Consider the following 25372-nt stretch of genomic DNA (forward strand, 5'->3'; position numbering starts at 1 on the left):
GTCAGGTGTGTATATCTATGTCATGGCTGTCTTTCACAGCAGGAGGTTATGATAACAGTGTATACAGACCACAATGGCTGAGGCAGCTCCTCTATAACAGGATTACCCAACTACCTACAGAAATAATGCTGACAGACATTAAGTGGCCCTGGGTAACTAGGTTGTCTTGGCTAAGTCCCTTTCTTGAGGCTCAGCTGCCCCATAGAACACTCAATCAGAGTTAACCTGCTGCCACCAGGGCTACCAGCAACACATAGGAGCACCCCATCAATCCCAGCACATGGTCTGTCCTGTTCCAGGAAGACAGATGATAGAAATTATAGCTTTTACTGCTTTGAAGGCTCAGAAAGGTAAGTAAATGGAACCAATGAAAAGAAGCTTGACTTCCTGGTGACATGAAAGCAGGCTCTCGGGCAGAGTTACCTCTCTGTCCTTGAGCCACTGGGTCCATATTCTGGGAGGGCTTGGCTCTATTACCAGCTTTGCTTGCACTGAAACCCTCTCTCTGAAAAAAGCTACATTCTCAATAGCTCATGCCTGAGGTCAAAACTTACAACCCAGATAATTCCTTTAAGACTGAGAAAAAGGAATGATATTGATAGTGAAGATAAATAAATGTTGTCATTGTTTTCGTTCTTTTCCAGTTACATGAAATGGGAACATACTTTCTTAATTAAGACTCTGTGGTATGTGGGCACTTAGAGGGCAACCAGATCTCCCAACAGAAAGCAAGAACACAGGCATAGAGGACAGCAGGGCTCCCCTCTGATGGCCACAAGACCTGAGTGCAACCCAGTGGCTACCCAACACCCTCCTTGGCTCTGGGAGAGTTGTTGGCAACCCTTCTGGATCAAGCAAGGAACACCCATGGGTGGTGGCGTGGGGAGGAGTGACCATGACTGAAACCTGCTTATAACTGTTTTCATTGTTGCCCCAGGCACTCCTTGAACTCGAGCCAAGGAAAATGTACGTTCCATTTCAGGAATAAGAGCAAGAATGAAATGTGGCTTCCTGAGGAAATGGAAATGCTAACACCGGAGCCCTCTGAAATGAAACCACATGTTATGGTAAATGAAGGGGGAGGGGCTCTAAAATGGATTCCTGCAGCCATTTCTCCTCCAGTTAGATACCCAAGTCAATGTACTTCATTTGATTTTGTTTCCCTAATGCATCAGGTTATTGGCAATGAGATAAGTTCCTCATAGTCCCTACAGGGGGAAACTCATGTGGAGAATGGATTAAAGTTCACAAGTCTCCATTCTGCCGTGTGACAGGTATAATACAATAAACAGAAAAGGTGATTTGAAATCAGCCTTCTCTCAGAAATTCTTGCCAAAACTAGAAAAAGCGGTCTGGCTTTTTCTCTGAGGAAAAATAGTCTATGATGTTGGAGAGGCATGGTAACTTCCTGCAAAAGGGCAGTTCCTCGCAGTCTGCTCCTTGAAAGGAGCATGGAAAGGGAAACATTTGGTAATTAGTCAGCAACAACTGAGCAGGTTCTGATTACTTCAGAAATGATGTTTTATATAAATAAAAATGACACATTACACAAACACACTCTCACCGAAACTCATCTTCCTGCGACTCTCATTCCAGCCTCTAGCTTTACTAATGCCTGTGATTGGCACATATCTTCAAAATATCATAAATATAAAGCCCAAGTTTTACAGGGTTGGTGGGACTTGGACAAGCCATGTATCAAGATCAACAGCTTTTGGAGCAGGTGCGAACAGGCAGAGGGAAGGAAGAATGCCTGCCTGTACAAGTACATCAGGAAGGTACCTGGAAATCCAGGAAGGGACTAGAGCTGATACTAACAGGAGTGTGGAGATACAGCGTTCACACTGGGGCCTCTTTAAAATATCATAACCCCAGAGCCAGGCAGCAACCTCCTCCTCATTTTTAGAGTATAGAAAAGCAGAGAATATAGATATTTCCTCATAGTGGGAATGGGATGATGAGCTGGTAAATTAAGAGGTAGGGTGAGAGAAATGGGAGGAACAGCTTAGGATGATGGGCCCAGAATTCTAAGAAGAGCTCAAAACAGAATCAAGTTCCAAATCTGATTCTCTTTCTTGCCAGTGTGTAAAGGAGAGTTTGTAAGCACTGGATTTGAACTGCTTTCCTCTACCCCAAAGTTTCTCAGTGACTGAAAGCCTCATTTCTGCAAACTACTCAGAGGACATGACACCTGGTGGCAAACGACTTACCTGGTGTATCAGTGCTGGCTCTTTGGAATGCTGGGTGCAAGTAGGACAAACACAAATGCATGACCTGTGCTTGCTTCTACTTTTATAAATGTTAAAATTGTCACAGATGGAGGTTAACAACACTTCTAAAGTTCCAGCTGAAAAATCAGTGAAGAGCCTGGAAAGCAAAGATCTGTGACTGTCAGTTGTCCAAGTTTGCTCAAGACGTGGGACACTTGTAGTGCTCAGAACTATTTTACTTTGCAAGCCTGAAGCAGAACCTCCCAGCAATTTGGGACCAGGGCTGCCACAGAGCAACCAAGGACAGGGTGGCTTAGGGTGACTGCTGTTCTCTACCCTGGGGCCCTGCTGCAACCATCCTAGGGATACCATCCAGGTACAGGGGCATTCTTTCTATTGTTTTTGTTTGTTTACTTGTTTGTTTCTCTTCTTGAAACGAAATTTCTACTCAGACCTATACAGTTTTAGACTGCAATGCCCAGGTCACACCCAGGCAGACAATATCAGCACTGGGACAGAATGAATGTTTTGTGAAAGTTTACCAACACTATATTCCTATAAGACCTGGCTCAATACTGTGCACCTCAACAGTACACGGCCCAAACAGCAGCACAGGTGTATATGTAAAATGAATGAGCAAACTAATGAAAGAAACAATCCTACTTCCAAATCTCAGGCCCATTTCCTCTGCACCCCTCCATGGTCAATCTGCTGGAAATAAGGTTCATCCCAGATGGTTAACTGTCACTAATATGCCTCCTATCCAACAGCAATGAAAGAGGTCCAGGTGGCTTGCTGGATTCTAGGTACCAGTCAGAGCTACTGGGACTCAGACACCCTTAGTCTGTGCATTGAGGGCAGGCACCAATGAATGCCCAGGACTCACTGCAAAAAAAAAGAAAAAGGAAAAAAAAAAACCAACCAAAATGGCGCAGAGCCCCCAGGATCAAAGAAAAGTGGACCTGAGCCCAGCTGGCTTGACGCTTTTTGAAGAGCACAGAGCTGGACCAGGGAACTGTACTTTGCCTCTGGCCCCACCTCTGACCTTATATGACCCTGAGTCCATCATCCATGAACTTTCCTGTTTTGATAGTGCCACAGGGAGGTTGTCTTGTTGGTGGACGTGACATCAGAACCCCTGAGATCTTCAAGCTCATTCTGTTGCCCTCCTCCTACGTCTGTAAACATGAGCTTCAAGGTAATATTTTCTGATGACCTTGGGTGCTGAGGAGCCTCAGCTTTCTAAGCCCGGGAACAGATGGCTGTGGAGCCAAGGGTGGTTACTGCACTTCTTGGAGCATCATGTTTTTCTAAGCACTTCTGTTACTCTAATATGACAACACCCTTCTGGCTACGCAAGCCTACTGGGGAAGAGTTTAGGCCAGGTGGGGCTCTGATTCTTCCAAAGTTGGGTCCACTTTGCCTTTCCAGGGCCCAGACTGGCTTCACCAGGAGAAATGAGCTAATAACACAAACTACAGGAAGGCCAGGCCAGAAAATGGTGGAGGGCAGCCAACTAAATATCAGCCTCCACAAACTAACTGAACTATCCTCCACACCCCTGACCAGGTGTCCCTACTTCTTCCTGGGCCACTGGCCAGCATATAGTGAGGCTAACAGCTACACAGCCAAAAGCTTGAGAAGAGAATGCCTGGGAAGGTGGAAGTAATGATGGTTTACCAAATGACCTGATGTCTCTGGGTTGGCAATTTCTCAGCCCTAAACATGATTTTCCTCAACATGATTCCCAACTGGACTCAGACAGCCTTGGCCTGTGCATTCAGGGCAGTCATTTCACCAATGGGAACTCAGAATTCTTTCTCAACCTGGTGCAAAGAAATGAGACTTAGCATGAAATTCAGTCTGCCCCTCAGCCCTCATTCTTGGAAGGTCAAACAGCAGCTTCATGTACTGGCTAGACGAGCTAAAAGAATGATTGGGATGATCCTCTCCAGTCTTGCTACGGAAAACTGAACCTGACATTACCTCCTTGAATCTTCAGTTCCACAGAATGAACCACACAGGGTTGTGTAACTTACATTTTGCCTGATGCCTTTGGCTACTGTCCCAAGAAGCAGCCTCGCTCATCAGCCAAGCTAAAAGCCCTCTCTTTCTTACTATCTTCTCCCTGTAGTGCCTGGAACAGTCTACATTCTTATGAGATGACCAATATACGATTGATTAAAGAGCGGTAGCAGCCCAAAGAACAGTTACTCACCAGGATCCTGTTTATACTTCTTTTGTCCAAACAAATCTGGTATTCCTTTAAAGGGAGAGTCTTCAAATCCCCAGTGTCCCAAAGTCAATGTTTGGCTTTAATGGGGTATTGGAATTGCATTTCCCAGCACATTCCTGTGCTGGGACCTACACGGAGGAGAGTCTTTAAGCCAACAGGACAGAAATATAAACAGGATTGGCCTACCTCAGAGCCAGCAGGGGACTAGACTACCTCGCTTCTCACACAACCAAACACCTAGCACAGCCAGACATGGAGCTATGAGCAACAGCATTTGCTGAGCCAGTAAATGAACAGATTAAGGTCTAATAATACAGGGCCAGACAATCGTGTGGCTGAGGAAGAAGATTGCCAGGAGTTCAAGGCCAGCCTGGATTATGTGGTGAGTTTCAGGTCAGTTAGGGTACAGTATGAAGTCCTGCATTTAAAAAAAAGAGAAAGAAAGAAGGAGGAGGAGGAGGAGGAGAAGTGAGGAGGAAGTTCTAGCTGAATTAATGCTTATCTAACACGTGTGAGGCCCTGGATTCAATCCATAGTACCACATGATACAGGCATGATGGTACACACCTGTAATTCCAGCACTTGAGAAGTAGAATAGGAAATCAAAGCTCAGGATCACCTTCTGCTACACACCTAGTAAGTTTGAGTCCAGCCTAGGTGAAATAAAACCCAATGCAAAAGTAGCTATTGAATGGCTGCATGCTAATACATGTAATTCCAAATTTCTCCCTATGCTGGGCCAGGGTTAGGGTTCAGACTTATAGGAAAAACAGTCCCTCCTATATGAGCATCAGGTGAATAAAGGCAAATCCTTTATTAAAACTTCAAGATCCCCAAGCAATCAGGATGTCTCTGAGTGTAAAGATACTTGCCACCAACTCTGATAACCTGAATCAGGAGAGAACTGACTGCTGCAAGTGGCCCTCTGATCTTACACTTGTAGAGTGGCATGTGCAAACCCCAAACCATAAATAAAATGTAATTTTAAAACTTGAAAAAATTCCAAGAGACTGGAAAGATGGCTCAGCAGTTAGGAGCACTAACTGCTCTTGCAAAGGATCCAGGTTTGGCTCCCATCACACATATGGAGTTTTACAACTACTCCAGTTCCAGGGGATACAGCTCCTTCTTCTAGCCTTTGAGAGGAACAGACATACACACAGTGTGCTTACATGCACACAGGCAAAAATCCCATACTCATAAAATAAAAATAAATAAATCTTTATTTTAAAAAATAAGATTTTTTTTTGTGTGTATACTGGAAATCAAACCTGTGTCCTCTGGAAGAGCAGCCAGAGCTCTTAACAGGTGAACCATTTCTCTGGTCCCCCAAATAAATAAATCTTTCTTTAAAATTTCAAGATCTTTTTCCATCCATTTGCATGCAAAATTCGAGAAGTCATTGTTTTTTACCGCTGAGTAGAATTATAATGTGTATATATTCCACACTTTCTTCATCCATTCTTCCATTGAAGGACATCTAGATTGTTTCCAGGTTCTGGCTATTACAAATAATGCTGCTATGAACATAGTTGAACAAATGCCCTTGTCATATGATCGGGCATCTCTTGGGTATATTCCCAAGAGTGGCATTGCTGGGTCCAGGGGTAGGTTGATCCCAAATTTCCTGAGAAACCGTCACACTGCTTTCCAAAGTGGTTGCACAAGTTTGCATTCCCACCAGCAATGGATGAGGGTACCCCTTTCTCCACAACCTCTCCAGCAAAGGCTATCATTGGTGTTTTTGATTTTAGCCATTCTGACAGGTGTAAGGAGCCTAGCCAGTTTGGATGTGCACCTTCCTAGACCAGGATGGAGGGGGGAGGACTTTGGACTTTCCACAGGGCAGGGAACCCTGACTGCCCTTCAGACTGGAGAGGGAGGGGAAGAGGAATGGGGGGAGGGGGAGAGGAGTGAGAGGAGGGGGAGGGAAAAGGGAGACGGGGGAGGGAAATGGGAGGCGGGGAGGAGGCGGAAATTTTTTTTTCAATAAAAAATTATATTACAAAAAAAATTTTTTTCAAGATCTTCACTTAAGGACTCCCACCCACCTGGCACAAAGACCCCATTGGAGGCTATTCTAGCCTCCTCCCTGGGATGTGACACTTTGAACACCACAAGGCAGATCTACTCTATCAGTCTAGACACCAGTAATGGATGCCACACAGGTGTCTCATATAAATCTTCAGGGGCCTTCTCTGCAAGGAGCCAAATAGACACTTTAATTATCAGAGGCAAAGAAAGTAAAATGCCTCATGCATTTTCATTTTTATCTCAGTAAAAGAGCACAATCAATTTGTCAGCATGCAGTACCACTTCTTGTGAAACACCACTTATTTTAGACTAAAGCTTTCTAAGCTATACAAACACTGAATAGATGTAGGCAGAACCCCACACATGCTTCTCCTTGCCTCTTTCTGCTGGAAGAATCCCACATATCTCATGATTGTCTAGACCCCATAAGTTTCCTCACAGCTGATACTGCTCCCTAGTTCTGCTCCTTTCTTCCTCTTGACAGCCTTGAAAAGGATATTTAACTGATGGAAAACCTAAAAACACTCCTCCGGGGTGACATAACATGGAGGATAACTGGGGGGAAAAGTAATTGGGTTGATCAAAAATACAATTTAGCCAGACACGGTAGCACATGCCATTAATCCCAGTACTCGGGAGGCAGAGATAGGCATATCCCTATAAGGTTGAGGTCAGCCTAGTTTACAGAGCTAATTCCAGGACAGCCAAGGCTACACAAAGAAACCCTGTCTCAACAAAGAGGTGTCCCAATAGACACAACCACTAGTCTCAAATATTTTACATTGGCATGAATTTTTTTATATTGACACAAAATTTAAGGTTATTTTTGTTACATAGTATATATGTTTTTATTCTTGTTTAAGGTATTATACCTTGAAGCTCATTTTAAAAGATTTATAAAGTTTTAGTATTTTAAAGCTATTTAGGATAATAAATAGAGGTTAATAATTATCTATAACTACCAAACTTATAGTCATGTTAGGTATATTTTCAAGGTCATACAGAGATATATTTTAGATAGGTAGGTAATCTACAAACACTTCAAAGACCTATAGAACATGGTATTTAAAATGTTTTAATAACATAAGGCTATTCATGACAATGAGACACATCTGCTCCTGGCCACACCAATTTATTAATAAAAAAAAGATAATAGGCAGTGAAGAATCTCCATATGGAGTTTTCTTTCTTTATGGCAAAAGCTAGGCATTTGGGCAAGAAACCACCCTTGCCTCAACTGCTGACAATATGCTGTATGTGGCTGTCAAACTTAGCCAAGATAAGGTAGGACAGTCCTTCAAAAATTCCTGTTTCACAGAAAAGTCTGTCGGATAGTCTAAGCCTGTAGGCCAAAGATGGATGCTCCAACACTGGAAAAAAAAAACCTTAGGTGACTGTCCAGGAAGTCAGTTGTTTCTGTTATTTCTTTTAGTTGTGGAAGTGGTTTGCACTGCACTTCCTGTTTACTCAGGTAACAGTATATCCCCTCTGGGGTCTTTGACTGAGTTGAAGACTAAGCAGTTACAGCTGCAGTTTTACTTAGCTATGATACAAAGTAAACTAGGTACAACACAATGGATTGGACATTGTAATTCTCACCTGAGAATTGCTCTTATTGTTTACAGTTTTACTTTGCTAGAGTTAAAACCTTTCCTTCTAGCTGGGTGGTGGTGGCACCCCCTTTAATCCCAGCACTCAGGAGGCAGAGGCAGGTGCATCCTTGTGAAGTCAAGGCCGGCCTAGTTCCAGGACAGGCTCAAAAGCTACAGAGAAACCCAGTCTCAAAAAAGAAAAAAATAAACGAAAAAACCACACTTTTTTGTCTTATTTAGACAAAAATGTGAAATGTTGAGGAATAATCTTTTTTTATAATGTGAATATGTGTCACTATGATTGATTTAATAAAAAGCTGAATGGCCAATAGCTATGCAGGGTTTTGGGGGCAGAGAGAATGCTGGGAAGAAGAAGAGTGGAGTCACAAACAGTCAGAGACAGGAAGCAGGAAAGCAGTACAGAGTAAAGGTAATGAAGTCACGAAGCAGAAAGTAAATTAATAGAAATGGGTTAATTTAAGTTACAAGAGTTAGTTAGAAACAAGTCTAAGAAGATCTCCTTAGTAAATTAGCAGAATGGGAGGGAATGGGGAGAGTGGTAGGGAAGTGGGGAGGGAAAGGGGGAAAGGAGAGAAGAACATGAGGGATCCAGAAGACTGAACTGGGTAAAGGACAGAGAGGGAAAGCAAGGAAAGAGATTATCTTGAAAGAGAGAACCATTGTGGGGTTAGTGAGAAACCAGGCACTAGAAAAACTCCCAGGAAACCACAAAGAAGAATCTAAGCAATAGTAGAGAGTATACCTAAACTGTTCCTCCCCTGTAATCAGATTGATGACTACGTTAATTGTCATCATAGAACCTTCACCCAGTAACTGATGGATGCAAATGCAGAGATCCACAGCGAAGCACTGGTCCAAACTCCTAGAGTCCAGAAATTACAAGCAAAGGGGTCAAGACCATGGTGCAAATACTCACAGAAACAGCTGATTCAAGCTAGTAGGCACTCACTAACCCTGGAATGACAGCTGAGGAACCAGTATAAGACCAAACTATGCCCTCTGAAGGAGAGTGGCAGTTGTGTGGCATGGGCAGTTGATGGGACCACTAGCAGTGGAACTAGAATTTATCCCTAGGGCATGAACTGGCTCTTTGGAGACCATTCCCTAAGGAGGGATACCTTACTCAGCTTAAATATAGGAACAAGAGCTTTAGTCCTGCCTCAAGTGATGTGATAGACTTTGTTGATTTCCCCATGGAAGGCCTCACCCTCTCTGAGGAGTGGATGGGGACTGGGGTGGGGTAGGGTGGAAAGAAAGTGGGAGGAGTGGGAGGACGAGAGGAAGAGGAAACTGGGTTTGGTATGTAGAATAAGATTGTTTTAAAAATTAAAAAAGAGAAAAGAAACAAGTCTAAGATATTGGCCAAGCTTTCATAATTAATAAGAAGTCTCCATGTAGCTATTTGGGAGCTGGCAGGTGAGACAGAAAAAGTCTGACTACAGAAGTTATGTGGGATTCCGCTCTGTATGCTGTGAATACCACTGGTTAATAAACTGTCTTGAGCCCGTGATAGGGTAGAGTAGAGCTAGGCAGGGAAAACTAAACTGAATGCTGAAGATAGGACGTGGACACAGGGAGAAGCCATGCAGCCACCACCAGAGACCGACATGCCAGAACCTTGCTGATAGGCCACGAACCTCATAGTAAAATATAAAATGATGGAAATGGGTTAAATTAAGATGTAAGAGTTAGCCAATAAGAAGTTAGAGCTAGTGGGCCAAGCAGTGATTTAATTAATACAGTTTCTGTGTGATTATTTCGGTTCTGGGTGACTGGGATGAACAAGCAGCCTCCTACTACACAGAAGACTATTCACCTCAAGATGGTAGAAATGCTAGACATTTTTTCCTTATAGAATACTATTCATACTTGCTTCCTGGAGGTATCCTAGGCCATCTTCATTAGAAGGACATTTGAGAGTTACAGTTTGAGGTTCTGAAGTCAACAGAACTACTTCTGGGGTATAGAACATAAATTAAATACCTTGGTTCTAAGAACCTAATTTTGTTTTCCCAAGAAGCCAGAATTGTGCAAGACTGTCTCGTCCTGGCTATGTTCCCAAGGGCACAAGAGACAATGCTGAGCTGGTCATTCAGGATCAACTTTACTTACATGGGACCTCCTCAGAGGTACTAAATATGGGTGGTTTGGGAAATCTGTCTGACTGTTTATTAATTCCCTATCATCTTCAACTTAGAACTTGGGTGGAGTGCTGGCCTATGCTCTCATAGCTGCCTTCTCCAGGATTAAAAGCAAAGTCCTGCACATGACAGGTCTTTGAGAGTGAAGGGGTAGATGAACTGATGGCTGTTGAAGCTTGAAGAATAAGAAGATAAATCTCAGTCTCTTACCCTCCTTAGACTTCCCTCAGTCTCCCTCAGCATTCCTTTCTGTTACTAGCCAGGTTAACCCACTGTGATTTGCAAAGCTTGAATCTATCCCTCATGTTGTATGAACCAAAAACTCTGTCCCAGGAACATCACCTTCATTACACAGAACACTGAAGAAATTGAAATGTTCTTAGCCTGTCCATTGCCTTCAATATCCTTATCCAGTCTGATGAGAAGAAGAAGAAGACACTGGGTGGAGATGACTAGTGAATTTATTTCCAGGTGAAATGTTGTCCCAACTCAGGTCATCTTTGTAAAATAAAATAACAAAATAATTCTCCATAGTAGCCCGGGTCAGAACAGTCAGAGCTACTTGCCACAAATGGAATTATATCACTAAGGGAAGGCACCTCAATTTCTGTCCTTGATTTCCCTGTCCAGCTGGCATCCTATCCCCTTCCACACTAAGTCACAGAAGTGCTACATGGTTGGGTACATCAACCTACATTAGCTTTGCTAGGCTAGACAGAGACTCAAGGATCCTTTGCCCCATCCATGGGGAGAAGTCAGTTCTGGGAATAACAGCTCCAGTTCATCTGAGTTACTGACTAGTGGATAGCAGATGGAGCAAACCTGAAATTAACCAGATTCCCCTAAATGTAGACACAATCCTCATCCTAGTATGTGTGCATGCACACATAACTCCTTCAGAAAGCCTTAGATTACCTCAGTCCCACCTGTGGGCTCCTATAAAAAAATTCTCTAAATAACTTCTCTGATTACACCTCCTTGTACAATCACAGCATCCAAAACAGTTAAAGGGCACAGGATGTGTTAAGGACTAAAACTATGTCCTTCCCATCAAAGCTTTAACTCTCAATGTGATAATATTGAGAGACAAGACTTTGGGGAGGTGATTAACAGTATCTGAGGTCATCAGGATGCGGCCCTAATCTGTGGGTCTTGTGTTCTTATAAGAAGAGGAATTAACAATGGGAGTCAGAAGGAAGGTCATGTGAGGATACAGTAAGTCAGGAAGAGGGTTCACCAGAAACCATTCCTAAAGACACCCTGATGTTGGTCTTACAATCTCTGGAGCAGTTAGACAGTAAGTTTCTGTTGATTAGCTGCAAGTGGCATTTTGTTGGAGCAGCCCCAGCAGACTGACATGATGGTATATGGACAAGAGTGAGCTGTGAGACTTAGCTCTACCACGTACAGTAATGTTATGACCTCTGTTAAATCACTTGGCCTATTTCCAGGTCTGTAACAGGGCTTGCTAACGCTATCTCCCTCACGACTTCCTGAGAGAACTGTGGAGGAAGAGCTAGTGCAACTTCACATGGGAATGACAAATGGGGGATGTGGGACTAATTGGCTAGATTGTGTGGGAGGAGCATGAAGGCTGGGCAAGAGGTTGGCACAATTCAATATTTGTTCTCACTTAAGACCTAGAACATGCCAGTCAAATCACAAGGTCAGGGCTGCAAGATGGCACAGGGAGTAAAGGCACTTGTTGCCAAGCCAGATGACCCAAGCTTGATCCCTAGAATCTATAGGATAGAAGGAATTGACTCCACATGTTGTTCTCTGACCTCTTTATATAACACAGCAAGCACAAGAATTCAAACAGACATAAAATAAATAAGAGCCAGGAGTAACGGCATATGCTTTTAACTCCAGCTCTCATAAGGTAAAGACAGGCAGATCTCTGTGGGTTCGAGCCCAGCCTGTTCTATATAGTAAGTTCCAGGAAAGCCAGAGTTATATAGTGAGACCCTGTCTCAAATAAATAAACAAACAAATAAATAAATAAACAAACAAACAAACAAATGTTTTATAAAAGAAAAGGCCAAGGTCACAAGTCAGAACAGTACCCCAGGCAAAATGACCTGTGCCCACATCTAAGGAAAGAGAATGGGCTACTGTTCCTATGACAACAGTCAAATGTTGAGATGAACAGAGCACGTCAGTCACAGTCAGATAAGTGTGCTCAAGGAGGGCCTCAAAATACTGTCCCTGCCCTCACCCACCATGGCTTAGAGACTCACTGTTCTGCAGGTACTCACACCAAGAGGTATTGTGGAATAATCTTTTTGCACACTGTGAAGATATGTCTTTGCCAAGGCACATTCTGATTGGTTTAATAAAGAAATGAACGGCCAATAGCTAGGCAGGAAGAGGTTAGGCAGGACTTCTGGGCAGAGAGAGAAGAGAAGATGAACGTGGACAACACAAAGGGAAAACAGAATGTGCAAGAATGGAAAAGAGGTAAAAAGTCACGAGGAGAAATAGATTGATATAAATGGGTTAATTTAATTTATAAGAGCTAGTGAAGCTACAGGCAAAGCTTTCATAATAATAAGTCTCCATGTTGTTTTTTTATGAGCTAATGGCCCAAAGAAAACTGATAACAAAGAGGTCATTTGTACAATAAGGGAAAATAATCAATTCTTGGGAAAAATTATCCAAGACAGTACTAGTTTTTCTTGATAAAAGTCATTTAAAGAGCCAGGCATGGTGATGCACGCCTATAATCTTAACCATTTGAAAGGCAGAGGCAGGAGGATCACTGCCAAGTCCAAGTTAGCCTAGTATATATAGCAATTTCTAGGTTAGACAATGTTACATAGTAAGAGTCTGTCTTCACAAATAAATAAAAGCAGCAGTTTTCCAAGCGAATAGCTGGCTGTAGCCATAGAATCTCCAACTACATGCCTGAATAACTGGAGAAAATTTGACAGCCCAGATCAAAACAGTGATTGCAACTGCCACTTGTTTTACCTATATATGTAGGGACTGGGGCTTCCCCCTAAGACAAGTGTTTCGTCCCTGGGAATGAAAAACTTTACTTCTGCAGGTCTCAAGGTTCTTTGAAGAGTCTGAGGAGTCAGGCTGTCTGATTCTGCTCATTAAACTAAGAGCTATGTGACCAGAAAAGGGACCATCATCTATGATTTGGTCTACAGTTGGAAAAACATGAGAAGGAAGAGCATGGGCAGACAAGAGGACCATTCTACAAGCATAAGTTTCTGCTAATGCTTTATGACTTACATACATTTAAAAGTATCAATAAAAACTTAGAAAAAAAAACAAATAAAATACAACTAAGAAAAAAACAGGTATATCTGGGTTCAGAGTTTAAGAAGAGATGCAGTCCAAAAATATGGAAGTGGACAAGTGAGGCAGCTGGTCACAAAGAGAGATGAACGCTGGTACTCAACTCTGTCCTTACAGAGACCCTAGCACATGGCATGGTGTTACCCAAATCAGAGCAGCCCTTCCATCCTCTCTGGAAATATCCTCACAGACATGCTCAGAGTTGTGTTTCGTAGAGGATTCTAAATGCAGTTGACAATGAAAAATAATCACAAGAGCCATCTGTGGTGAAACCCAGTGTTCAATAAGAACTACTCTGGGCCTCTCCTCTGGGTATGATGGACGAGCTTTCCCAAGAGGACCAGGATTGATCAGCAGACGCTGTCCAGCCTGGCTCAGGCAAAGGTCTTGATACTTCATCCAAAATCCAGTGTTGCCCATCCACTCTCGCACAGTTGGTTAATGGTTACCTGGACTTAGATCTCTGCAGTATGGCCAAGGCAACAAGAATCCAAACTGATGCCTTCCCTGAGTGAGGCTAAAGGATTTTGGCAGCAGCCAGCAAAGCAGGCAAGATTAGTAGCCACACCCTGTCTAAGTATCCCCCTGACTTTAAATTGCACAGCCAGACACTGTTCTGAGACCTTGATAATCTCAGCCTCTGACTCCCAAGGGACAAATCTGCAGACTTGACATAGGTCCTCTTGAATTAGATCCAGCTCAATGAAATATGCCCAGGAAATAAATCAATAGCTTCCACAGCAGAAGAACACAGACCACACTGTCTTCTTTTGGGCAATTTATCTTTGGAGTATAAACAGAGCTAACCAGTATTTATGGTCAAATAACTATGTCTTACCCAGTCCTGCTCTGCCATTTAAAATGGGAAAACACCACTTCTAGATCAGTCTCTGACCTGTGAGAGGGTGATGTGTCTGGCATCACTTTACCATATGGACTGAAGGCTCTAGGTGGCCCTGGTCCCTTCATACCTGACTGGCCATGTGGAATTTTTCCTTCCCTAGCCTGGTCCTCACCTACATGCTATTCTTGGGTGGACATGTTTGCTTTCTGTCCTCTCTGACAGTGAGGAACCCACTAAATAGCTCAGCATGTGTAGGTGACTTAAGAGAAGCTTGGCAGAGAAAATTTTGGTAAAGTAACCTTTTGTCAACCTTCAGCAGAATTCCTGTATGAGAAGGTAAATATCCCTACAGGCTCTGCTGTAGACCTGACCAGAAGTTCCATACTTTTTAACGTTTATTTGCTTGTTTGTTATATATTTTGAGGGGAGAGGGGTGCAGGTGCCATAGCATATGTGTGAAGGTTAAAGGATAACTTGTAGGGGCCCTTAACCTGCTGAGCCATCTTACCAGTCCTCACTTGTCATTCTATTTGTCATGTTATTTTTATTTTCAAACATCTCAGCTGCATTCTAACATATTCTAGTTGATTTATTTTAATACAATTTACACTTTCCTAATCTTTTCATATACTAATATAAATCTTCTATTTAACATGTTTTTACTTCAATTTGTTAAATTTTCATTTTGAAAATTGAGTTATTTTTATTCTCACTTTGTTCTTTGTTAATACTTTCTCAGTTTTTCAAGTCTCTCTAACATTTCTTTTGTTTTTTTTTTTCATTTGTGTGTGTCTGTCTGTCTGTCTGTCTGCACGGATATGTACACATGAGTACAGCACCACTGAAGGCCAGAGAAAGTGTTGGATCACCCGGAACTGGAGTAACTGGTTGTTAAGAACCACCTGGCATGGGTGCCAGGAATCAAGATTGGATCCTCTGAAACATTATTCACTCTTAACCACTGATCCATCTCTAACCCTCTCTTACACACACACACACACACACACACACACACACACACACACACACATATATTTTAAGAAGGGATATCCCCTCCCTTTGGATCTGACTAGGGCTTCATCACTACTCCAGCTAACAGAACATGGTAAATGTGATTCCTGTGACGTCAGAGGCTAGGCCACAAAGCAGGTCTAGTTTTTGTCTCTTGGAATGCTCCTTTGTAATCAACAACCATGTTGTAGGGGAACCCTAGGACACATGGCAAAATATAGGTCTATCAACAATCAGACATGCAAGTCAATTAGACTTTCAGTTTTTGGCTACATAATCTTAAAACTGAGATTTCAAACACTATGTAGGGAAAATTAAATATTTGGACTATATGTATGAACTCCCAACCCACAGACTCTGCAAAGACAAATGGTTGTTTTATATCTTCCCATAATGCAGATTACTAACTGGAAGCTGGAATGTTCCCTAACATATCTACAGTACATAACTTAGGTCTGGTAGATAGTGTTGTTTAATAAATACTGTACTGGTTCGTTTTGTGTGTCCACTTTACACAAGCTAGATTCATCAGAGAGGAAGGAGCCTCAGTTGAGGAAGTACTTCCATGAGAAACAGCTGTAAGACATTTTCTCAATTAGTGATCAATACGGAAGGGCCCAGCCCAGGTGGTGCCAGTCCTGGACTGGTGGTTCTATAACAAAGCAGGCTGAGTAAGCCAGAGAAATTAAGCCAATAAACAGCACCCCTCCATGGCCTCTGCATCAGCTCTTGCCTCCAGGATCCATCACTGTTTGAGTTTATCTCCTTGACTTCCTTCAGTGATGAACAGCAATGTGGAAGTGTTAGACAAACAAACCCTTTCCTCCCCAACTTCCTTTTTGGTCGTGGAGTTTCACTGCAGCTATAGAAACTCTAACCAAGACAAATACTGTTGGCTTTGTGAAGTATATTAGTAACGTATTATTCTACTCTACTCAATAGCTCCCTCTTCAAAAAAGTCCTGTGACCATCTCAAGACAATCTCAGTCCATGGCTAAACAAAGGATCATTCTGCCCTCCCGGCTCCTCAGAAAGTTAGGGGATTGGTCAACCCTGCTTCCTGGCCTCAGGGATCCACCCTCAGTGAAAACAAGTGACTCCTATCTCCGTCTTCCAACCTAATACTGTTCTTGACTGGGTGGCTGCCATTTTGTTTTCTCATAAACCAGGTATTTCTAAGGCAGTGGCTCTCAAACTGTGGGTCACAATTCCAAGGTCAAACAACCCTTTCTCAGGGGTCACCAAAGACCATCTGCCTATCGGGTATTTGTATTACAATAACAGTAGCAAAATTATAGTTATGAAGTAGCAACAAAATAATTTTATGGTTGGGGGTCACCACAACATAAGAAACTGTATTAAGGGGTTATAGCATTAGGAAAGTTGAGAACCACTATTATAGGACAAAAGTAATGTGAAGGAAAGAACATTTGTACCATTAATCTAAAACTAATGCTAAACAGAGATTCCACTGCTAGAAATAGATATCCCCTGACAAGAACAGGTAACATAATACCCCAGCATCCATGAATCTCTAAGAAACTAAGGTTGTCTGATCAGAGTGCCCCAGGGATCTATCTGCCTGTGTCTGCCTTTCTGATGCTGGGACTATACATGTGCCATCACATCCAGCTTTTATACATGGGTTCTGGGATGAACTCAAGTCCTTGCGCTTGTGCAACAAACATTTAACAAGCTGTGCTATCTCCCCAGTTCCCGCTGACTGCTTTCTGAAGTGTGTCACACCTCCCTCACCCTATCACCACCTAACCTTCACTGCCAGGAGACAGGCGGGATCTGCTAAATCCAACATAAAGGTGGGCTGACCACAAGAAAGTTAAGGTGTGAGAGGTCCTTCTGTCTATGTGTTGCTTTTATTGGTTAATGAATAAAGAAACTGTCTTGGCCTGTTGATAGGGCAGAACTTAGGTAGGTGGGGAAAGCTGGACTGAATGCTGGGAGAAGGAAGGCAGAGATAGAGACACCATGGGGCCAACGTCAGAGTAAGACATGCTGAAACTATAGCCGGTAAGCCACTGCCACGTGGTGAAACATAGATTAATAGAAATGGGTTAAAATAAGATGTAAGAGTTAACCAATAAGAAGCTAGAATTAATGGGCTAAGCAGTGATTTAGTTAATACAGTTCCTGTGAGATTATTTTGGGTATAAGCTAGTCAGGCAGCCAGGACGAACAAGCGGGCCCTCCTCCTACAACAGACTTTATTTCTAAAGCAGAACATCAACAGATGCCAAAGGGAGGCTCTGCAGGACCTGTCTTAATGGTAAATGAACCTGCTGTAATTAATGTATTAATAGCATTTGACTAATGCCAAGAAATCTCTCCAGCCTCCTTACCAAAATGCCCTGAGGTAATCACAGAACAAAGAGCGCAGGAGGAGACTACCTGTGTGTGACTCCCACCCACTACTCCTTCAGGAGCTTCTTCCCTAGCTTCCCCTAGCATTCTTCCCACAGATCAATATCCTGACTCCCTCCAAGTAGAAAGAGCTCATTTCAGACCCCCGTGAAAATGAGCGTTTCTTCATTATAGGAAAGGCTTTCTAGGAGCAATCTTTGATACATGGACTAGTCAGTCCCCAGAACAAGGCTGACAGTTCTGAGGATCAGTTGATTTTAAGAACTCTCTGGCCAGGCAGTGATGATATATGCCTTTGATCATAGAGGCAGAGGCTGGTGTGTCTCTGAATTCGAGGACACCCAGGGCTACACGGAGGAACCCTGTCATGAGGTAGAAAAAAGAACTCTCTGAACTTGGCAATGCTGGCAGCTAGTCAGCATGCACTCCTGAGGGATGGGAAGCACAGAGTGAAACCTGGCTTCAGTACATGAGGAGAGGAAGAAAGAAGATAGGCTACCAAGGTAACACACTTGCCTTGGGTTTCACAGGACACCCTCCCATTCAAGACAGGGTTCTATGAGACTAGGTGGCAGCTGGCCCAGGGTAGGGGTTGAGAGGCTGGCTCTAAGCCCTGGTTGTGTTACTCTAGAGGGTGGCATCTGGGAAACAGAACTGATTTTGATCCAAGAGTGTCTCTGGTCTTTTCAGGGGGCTGATGATGGTGGGCTATAGCTATATGCCCTAGTGAAACACAAAAACCCACCTAAAGAAACAAAAACAGGCACATGAGTGTAGAAGCCCAAAAATGTAAGCCTATTCCAACTTTTCTGAAGGTCAGAGAGTTTTAGCTTGTTTAAAGTTGTTGACAACACTGTGGCTACACACCCTGACCTAGGGCGTAGTTACTTGGTGTTTTGGACATTAAGATGGCCCATAGAGGTGTATCCTCTCCACCCTGACCAAAGGTCAGAGAATTCAATCATATTTCTGCTCCTTTTTTGAATTAGGAGGTTTGACCTAGGAAATTGCTGCCTTCAGGATACTTGGTCGGGGGGGGGGGGGGTTTCACTGCCTAAACAACAGAATGCTTTTTCAAGAATTAATGATGTCTCAAGGATTGGGGAAAGTAACTGTTCTGGTTGCCCTTTGTATCCTGTTACAGCAGTCTTTTGCCTTCTGTCTCCTTTTTGTATTGGGCTAAAAAAGCATATGGAAAATCAAACACAGGCAAACTCAGAAGTCAGAAGAAGAATCCAGCAATCAGTATTAGCTGAGTTGCCTTCCGTTACTATCCTATGTCTCTGTGATTCTTTCTTATCTCTGTAATCCTCACGCTCTTATTGTTGGACATACAAGCCCACTGAAGCTAGGATCATGGCAGTAGTCACCCCAAAAACATGTCTCCCTACATATGGCAGCCTAACGTGGTAGCTCACAAAACACATGAGCTCAATGGAGCCAGCCCTGGTTCCCAGGCAACGTTTTCTTTCCACCTAACTGCTGAGTCCTTCAGTAACCACTCCACAAAAAGCACTTTACGGACAGGACTTTTGTTTTCCACACTCACATTCCTGTGTGCACGGACACCCTAACAATCAGGTGGCCAGTGAACTGAAAAGATGGGTGATCAACTTCCAGAAAAACTCTCACAGTGGTTGTGTGTTGAAAGAACTATGAAGGTACCCTTTTTCTTTTTTCCTTTTTGATACTTCCTTAAAACAATGTGGTGGCTGGAGCTGAGACAGCCAAGTCAGACCAGGAGACATGCTGTAGAGCAGAGACAAAGGTGCCTGGCTTCCCACTGACACAGAAGAGTGCAGCAGAGTAATCCTCTTGTACACTGTACAGATTTGTCACTGGAACTGATTTAATAAAACACTGGTTTGCCAGTAGCCAGGCAGGAACTATAGGTGGTGTGACCAAATAAGGATAATGAGAAGTGCAGAGTCAGGAGTCGCCACCCAGAAGCAGGAGAGCAGGAGATGAATGTGCAATCTAATAAAGGTACCGTCACATGGCAGAGTGTAAATAAGGAATATGGGTTAACTTAAAATGTGAGAGCTAGTTAATAATAAGCCTAAGCTATTGGCTGAGCATTTTGTAATTAAAATATGCTTCTGAGTGGTTATTTGTGAACAGGTGGGCAGGAAAAAACATCCAATTGAATTTCCACATAAGACCCAACAAAGCTTAAAAAAGCAATTCTAAACACACAAAAATGGAGTCAAATTCAGCTTCTTAGTAACTGCTGCTGTGGGATAATGCTCTTGTACCCTGTAAAGATTTGCCACTCATATTGCTTTAATAAAATGCTGATTGGCCAGCAGCCAGGCAGGAAGTATAGGTGGGGTGACCAGACTAGGAGAATTCTGCAATGACAAAGGCTAAGTCTGTAGTCGCCATCCAGACAGAGAAGAAGTAAGATGAGAATGCCTCACTGATAAAAGGTACCAAGACACATGGCTAAAAAGACAAGAAATAGGTTAATTTAAGTTGTAAAAGCTAATTAATAATAAGCCTGTGCTAATAGGCCAAACAGTTTGTAATTAATATAGTTTCTGTGTGTTTCTTTGGGACTGAATTGCTATGGGACCAGGTGGGACAGAAACTCTGTCAACAAAGTGCTTTTTCTCCAGTGGGCTCTGTTTGCTGACAGTGAGCAGAAGCACAGCTCCTTTAAGAGACACAACTTCCTGACTCAGCATTAGTGGCAACAACTGAGTGACTCTTTTAAGAAGCCCTGCTTAAGTGGGGTTTATAAGCAGCAGGTGGCACACATACAAGACCCACAGAAAAATGACTGCTGAAGTTGCCTAAAGAAGGTGAGACAGTCCTTCAGGGTCCCTGCTTCATGAAAGAGTCTGCCAGGCATTCTGCAGGACACAGAAGAAAGTGACTGACAAACTGCCAATATAGGTGGAACTGTCTTTGAAACTTCCTGATTCGTAGAAAAGTCTGCTGGATACTATGGGTCTGTAGGCTAAAGATGGATGCCCCAATGGCACAGAAGCGACTGTCCAGGCAGCGAGATGTCTCTGTCAATTCTAGAGTTTTGGAAGTTGCTTACAATGCACTTCCTTTTAACTTAGGTAATATTATATCCTTCTGGGGTCTTTGAGGAGTTGAAGAATAGATAGTTATAATTATAATTTTCCTTAGCTATGATAAAAGATAAAGTAGATATAAATATTATAACTGTAATTCCTGCTTGATACCTATTTTGTTATTATGTAATTTTACTATGTTAAAGTTAAGCCGTCTTTTTTATTTAAAGAGAAAAGGAGAAATGATATGGGAAGCCCTTCTGTTTATTGCTGCTTTTATTGGATAATAACGAAGATGCTTTCCACCAACGGCTTATCAAAGTAAAGCCAGACTGAAAAAGATATATAGAGAGAGTAGGCAGAGTCAAAGAGAAGCCATGTAGCCACCCACAGGAGAAAGCGCACTGAAACCTTGCTGGTAAGCCACAGCCACATGGTGATATACAGATTAATAGAAATGGGTTAATTTAAGATATAAGAGTTAGCCAAAAATACGCTGAAGCAATTGGCCAAACAGTACTGCAAATAATATAGTTCTTGTGTGGTAATTTCTGGGGTCTGAACAGCTGGGAACAAACGAACAGCTTCTGACTACAGTCACCAGCCAGACGCAGAGGGAACAGGAGATGAACTTACCATGTTAATAAAGATACTTCCATGTGGCAGAGTGTAAGTAAGGAATATGGGTTAACTTTAAATATAAGAGCTAGTTAGTAAGAATCCTGGGCTATTGACCAAGCATTTATAATGCCTATTCAGCCTCTAAGAGGTTATTTGGAAACTTATTCCAACAAAGCCACACCTACCAATAATAGTGCTACTCCCTTTGGGGGTCATTTTATTTCAAACCATCACATGTCTACATTCAGATAACATTCTATGTTAGCCTCAATCAACCCTCACCACGCCCTACCATTTACCCACAGTCACTTCACCCAAGAAGCTTGCCAGGAGTATCTCCTAGGACAGAAAAAAATCAATTCTTTCTTTGTGGCATGGTGGTTAAGAGTTTAGAATCAGGAAATAAGCTGGTCCGACTTCCATCCAAGTTCTCTCAGGTAATAATCACATGACACCAGGAAAATCATGTCACATCTATGAGCCTCAGTTTCCTCAACTCAGCTCATAGTAGGGATGGTCCAAGACCTCTTGATGATTAGATGATAACACAAGTGAAGATCCTACCTACATGAGACATACGTGAACATCTTTTACAGATATCAATCACACATGAGACACCTTCAAAGTCAAAATATACAACTGTGACAACAATCACACTATGGTCATGTCCTACATTGAAAGATTCTAGCAATGACACACAAGGTGGTCCCATAGGATCCCACTGCCAAATAACAAGCTAATCTCAGTTTGTGAGAGCAAACTCTTTGTTCGCACTATGAGGAGAGGCTGACTTAAGAACTTGTCTCGTGTTAAACCATCTGAAAGAGTACTGACTTGGTAGCTTTCTTTAGTTTGGATTTTAACGAAGACCCCTTCATACCTATCAACTTAGTCTTTCTCAGCTGTAACATATACACTGTAGTTGTGGTTTTCTTTCTTATAGTGTACATTAAAACAAAGGGATAATATATTCAGTCACTGCTAAACCACCCAAAATCATCTCTCACCCCAAGAGGTGTGATTGCCACCCCTATAGTTCTGACATGGGCACTGAGTAGGAAACTGCAAGTTTCATCACTTATCTCTGTGAATATCCTTGACTCAGGAACACAAGAACACTAAACATCTGCCTGGTTAGTGCTTGAATGTTCTTTCCCAGCCAAATTATAGACCTGGACAGAAGACCCAGCCAAATTCCTTCCAGACTGCCCAAATTCTTCCACTAGGCCTGATGCACGCTCTAATCAAAAATTACATGCTAAGAGTCTAGAGATAGTTCAATCCCAAAAACTCATGCTGAAAAAAATTTTTTTAAAAAAATGCTGAATGTGGGTGGCATATATTTGTGATCTCAGAACTAGGGAGGTAGAGACAGGAGGATCAATGCAGCTCACTGGTCAGCTGACCTAGCCTGAACCATGAATTTCAAGCTAGTGAGAGGTCCTGACCTAAAAAAAATAAAAATAAAAAAAAGAAGAGCTCCTGAGGTTCCTGAGCATATCCCCAGGCCTCCACATCTACATCAGTGTGCATATGTGAATATACAAACACATACACACACAAAATTACATGCTAGAAGTGAGCTGTCTATGGAGGAATCTGCAATTGTTCCTACAAATGCATCTGTGAAACCCAAACGGTTTTTGCTGTGGTGAGATTTGATTCATTTCATGGTTTCCTGGCAAAGCCAGTGAAACCCAGCAGGGACTTCACAAAACAAGCATTCTTTTTCAGCCAAACAAAGAAAACCTTCAGAAAGCACTCTGTACCACATGGGCAGCTAAAAATGTTTGTTGGCAGGATTTCCATCAGGTAGCATGTTCCTTACGTAGAGTTGCAGTGACTCTGGCTCAAATAAAATATAATCTGTGACGAGGATACTGTGGCCAGCTTCTGTGTCAGAGTCACTTTTGAGCAATGGAATCATTTCGATGGAAAATTATGGGCTTGGTCCATTAAGAAGCAACCGTGTAAAATGGTTTTTGGCATTTATTACATGTTTGATTTGGCAAATTCATACCAGCTCAGACAAGAAAGCACTCACTTCTAGCACCACCTCATCTTCCTGTGCCCAAATGCAGGCTTGAAGAAATGAGTCAGGTGTGCTAGGAAGTGCTAGGAAGCAGAGAATTGGAGACCTACATGCAAATGGAGCCTGACCTGGGCAGGAGACCCACCAGGCAGCAAAGAAAATCAGCTTGCCTGGATTAGCAAATTTCAGGTTAAAACTGACAGTGATCCGAGAAGCAACTGGGACCTGGGGCCAACCAGGCAGGGCCCGTAAGTGGGCAACTGAGGCAAAATTTCAGAGCCTCATTTGTAAAAACAAGAGTGAAAAGATCACCTGCTGGTCTCAATAGTTAAGTGTGACTAAGTGGTCAAGTATTTGCACAGCAAGGATCTTATAAGATCCAAGGAAACAGCTAGGAGGGTTCCTTGACTTTTTCTGCCAAGCAGTCTCTGTCACCCTGGGAAAGTTTATGTCCTAGGAGGAAAGGCCTTTTTTAGTGAGTACCACTGGGCCTCCCTGTCCAGCAAGGAAGGGTGCAAAAGAGCCCAGAGTGATCTAGCTGAAGATAAAGAGTTAGAAAGCAGAAACTATGGATATTTGGAAAATCTCCAGGCCTGTTTAACCCATGGCCTATGGGATTGATAGAAGACACTATCATATAAAAAATGCCAAAAGATTGGTTCTCCCAGGCCCTCTACAATGCCCCACTGCCCTCCCTTGCTGATCTTCTAGGTTATGAGTCATTTCTCCTCAGATATGTGCAAGTGGAAGGATCCAAAACAGCCAGCAACTCTTCAGCACAGCCAGTATAGTGGCAGCCATATGCATGCAAACATGTGTGCACAAACACACAGTCACACACATAAAACACACATAGAGACACACAGAGAAAGACACACACACACACTGGCATATATGTGTCAAACTGGCATACCACATAATATTCACTGGGAAAGCATGAATAAGGCTGAGGAGGCCAATCTGTTTCATATCACTCTGCAGACTCTCCTAGAAGAGAGAGAATAACATATAACACAAACCAGCCCCCAGTGCAGAGTAGTCAACCAAACTGGTTTGAGACATAACCAGACAGAGTGTGGATAGAAGATGTGGGAAAGGAACCACATAAGACTTATGTATGCCAGGAGCCTCCACTTTGACATCTTTGAGAAGTCAAAACTTTCTGAATATAAAGACAGTAAGAAACAGAAGAAAAGAAAAGGGGGCTGCAGCTACAGGCTGGAGACATAGTTCAGCAGTTAGGTATTTGTTGTGAAAGCATAAGAACTGTGCTCTGGGATAATGCATTATACACAGTAAAGATTTGTCACTCGTATTGGTTTAATAAAATGCTGATTGGCCAATAGCCAGGCCAGAAGTATAGGTGGGACAAGTAACTAAGAGAATTCTGGGAAGAGGAAAGGCAGAGACACAGCCGACATGCACAAGCAGAGGAAGCAAGATGAAAATGTCTTACTAAGAAAAGGTACCAAGCCACATGGCTAAACATAGATAAGAATTATTGTTTTATTTAAGTTGTAAGAGCTACTTGATAATAAGCCTGAGCTGATAGGCCAACCAGTTTATAATCAATATAAGACTCTGTTTCTTTGGGACTGAATGGCTATGACAAGCAGGACAGAAACTTCTGTCTAAAAAAACTGGAATTCAGATTCCTGTATTGGCGAGGCTGCTTGTTAATTTCCCAGCAGCCCAGACCCAAAATAACTACATACAAACTGTATTAATTACAACACTTCTTGGCCAATCACTTAAGCGTATTGCTAGCTAGCTCTTGTATCTTAAATTAACCCACCTCTATTAATCTGTGCATCATCACAAAGTCGTAGCCTATAAGGCAAGGTTCAAGCAAGCTCCCAGAGATGTCTTTCTCCTTCTGTGGCTATATGTCTTCTCTTAGTCTCTATCTGCTTGGA

At 42.6% G+C, this 25372-nt stretch overlaps 1 protein-coding gene and 1 non-coding gene across 6 annotated transcripts in view; one reads left to right on the top strand and one right to left on the bottom strand.

Annotated features, from left to right (window-relative positions):
- The window catches only part of Grk5 (G protein-coupled receptor kinase 5), a 200544-nt gene that overhangs the window by 76498 nt on the left and 98674 nt on the right, over positions 1–25372 (bottom strand). The window lies entirely within an intron of this gene.
- Positions 13087–13215, top strand: LOC126506325 (small nucleolar RNA SNORA44). Its single transcript, XR_007593182.1, has one exon. It is a non-coding gene; the product is annotated as a small nucleolar RNA SNORA44 (small nucleolar RNA).

Source organism: Alexandromys fortis, unplaced genomic scaffold, assembly GCF_014885135.2.
Source record: "Alexandromys fortis isolate MF-2015 unplaced genomic scaffold, M_Fortis_MF-2015_v1.1 scaffold_16, whole genome shotgun sequence".
Classification (NCBI taxonomy): domain Eukaryota; kingdom Metazoa; phylum Chordata; class Mammalia; order Rodentia; family Cricetidae; genus Alexandromys; species Alexandromys fortis.